Below are 2442 nucleotides of genomic sequence, written 5' to 3'. Positions count from 1 at the left end.
GTAGTTGAACCACCGAGACCCAGCTGAACCCAGTATTGCCATAAGCTCGAAACCAACGAACCAGGACCTTAGACCCGTGCATGAGCCCATGCATGACCCACTGGAATCCATGCAGCCCGGCCCTCGGCAGACCCCAGCCAGCAGTCCATGCATGCAAACGATCCAGCCTCCTTCGACGGACCTAAACCAGCTGGAAACAATAAATCCGACGGACCCAGACGCGACTTCCGGTGGGTAGACGGCAGGATTTGGAAGTGAAGACCAAGAAGGCTGTGGCAAACCCGTGAACCCCGAAGACCCTGCACAGACCCGGATCCCAGCCAAGACTCGACCCTCACCGTGACCGAACCAGGCCGTGCGTGCATGAAACCGAACCCAGAACCTAGCCGACCCACGACCAAAACCCATCAAGATCGAGACCCACCGAACCTGCTGGAACCCGGATGACCAGTAAACCAGAACCGGTTCTGCCATGGCAGCCATGACCCACGACACCAACTGCAACCCCGGTGAACTCGCACCCAGCAGACCCGTGTTCACCTTGGGCTGATCTAAGCCACCCCGATCCAGCAAGATTTCCGGCAGCTGATGCTTCCAAATGGGATTGGCCCCCTCCTATGCAATACCCACCACTCGAACACTGTGAGACCCGAACCCTCCTATATATATATACATATAGATCTTCGGTACGCATATATATATAATAATACCATACATGTATATATTCGGTACATATATATGTGTATATATATATATATTCGGTACATAGATATATATATGTATATATATTATGATACTATATATATAAATATATATATATCAAAAGCCATGCCATGCTACTCTATATATATTTTTAAATATTAAAAATGCATAATTGTGATATAATTATATAAGTGTTGATATAAATTGATAATCCAAGCTATTAAAATAGGATGTTTTATAGAAAATGAGATAAACTAATAAAAAACTATGTAAATGATTTTCCGAGTAAAACAATAAATGTGTCATTGTGAATATAATAGGTAATATTTATGAATGATGATGAATAATGTTTTATGTGTATATGTATTTATGATTATGCAGATGATGAACTGAAAAACGGTACAAAAGAACTGTGAGTATTCCTTACTCACTCAGAATGATCAAGTGGAGCTTTCCATAATGTTTTGATATCTGTTTTATTTAATAGTATGCAACTTGTTTGGAGCATATTGGTTGTAATATGACATGTTTTAGTATTAAGGCATAGAGACAGATAGGAAGCCCTGAGAGGGATAGACAACCCAGTTGGTGGGTTTGAAGCTCTGAGGGATAGACATTCTTAGATTTAGGAGCGATAGACATCCTCGGCTTTGAAGCTCTGAGAGAGATAGACAACCCAGTTGGTGGGTTTGAGGCTCTGAGAGAGATAGACATCCATGGATATAGGAAAGATACACATCCTCGGTTTTGAAGCTCTGAGAGAGATAGACAACCCAGTTGGTGGGTTTGAGGCTCTGAGAGAGATAGACATCCATGGAATTTTGTGGGATTTGAGGCCCTGTGAGAGATAGACAATCCTAGTATGTGGGTTTGGTACTCTGAGAGGGATAGACAACCCAGGACTGAGGCCTTAAGAAAGGACCCTCAGTGAAAAGCCCGTAGAAAGAATAGAGATTTCGGAGTTTGAGTCATTGGCATAAGTGTTTATAATTGTTCTCATATTGTTGCACTACACATTGTTGCATCGCATACTTTTAATTAAATCAGTAATCTTATCATTATTGAAAGCAGTTGACTGACCCATGTATTTATATATGGGCGGTATAGCCCATGTTGCAGGTACGAAAGTGTATAAAGCTCAAGGATAGGAGTTTGTTAACATTACAGGAATTAGAACTGTTCGATAATGTAGTTGATGATTGTAGTGAATTCTTGTATCAATTTGAAATGTAATACTTTAATTACGTTTATCACTCAATAAAGCTTTGATGTGTTATTTAATTCAAGCCTGTTGGATAAATTATATCTTCCGCTGCGAGAGTTTATCTCTGAGGTAGTAACGTCACGTGGAAACCGGAGGTTTCTGCTTACGAATTTGCTGGTTCAAATTTGGGGCGTTACACAAGCTGGAGCAGTTCGAAGCTTCTCGACACAGAGGAGGGTCCAGAAGGGAATCCACGTCGTCCGAATGGATGATGATTTAGTCTGATGTGCGTCAAGATGGTATGACACGTCGTCCGGACGGCTGGTGCTTTGGATAGCTGGGCGTCCAAACTGTATGACACGTCGTCCCGACGGCTGGCAGGGAACCGAATTTTCTGACTTGCAAACTATGCAAAATCTTCTAGAAACACTTCTGAATAGCGGAATCCCTGTCAAAGAGCATCATTACAAAGAAGTGATTTTGTTTAACAGAATGTGGCCAATTACAAACTAACACACAAGTACCTTGATCAGTTC

The 2442-nt window shown here is 42.1% G+C and overlaps 1 long non-coding RNA gene across 1 annotated transcript; it reads left to right on the top strand.

Moving 5' to 3' along the window:
* The first annotated feature begins 344 nt into the window (after positions 1 to 344).
* On the top strand, positions 345 to 1983 carry LOC133873701 (uncharacterized). The gene is made up of 2 exons (XR_009901146.1): positions 345 to 642; positions 1084 to 1983. It is a non-coding gene; the product is annotated as an uncharacterized LOC133873701 (long non-coding RNA).
* Positions 1984 to 2442: the final 459 nt, after the last annotated feature.

The sequence above is a fragment of the Alnus glutinosa genome, chromosome 7 (genome assembly GCF_958979055.1).
Source record: "Alnus glutinosa chromosome 7, dhAlnGlut1.1, whole genome shotgun sequence".
In the NCBI taxonomy this organism is placed as follows: domain Eukaryota; kingdom Viridiplantae; phylum Streptophyta; class Magnoliopsida; order Fagales; family Betulaceae; genus Alnus; species Alnus glutinosa.
This window is presented reverse-complemented; position numbering and strand designations above follow the sequence as displayed.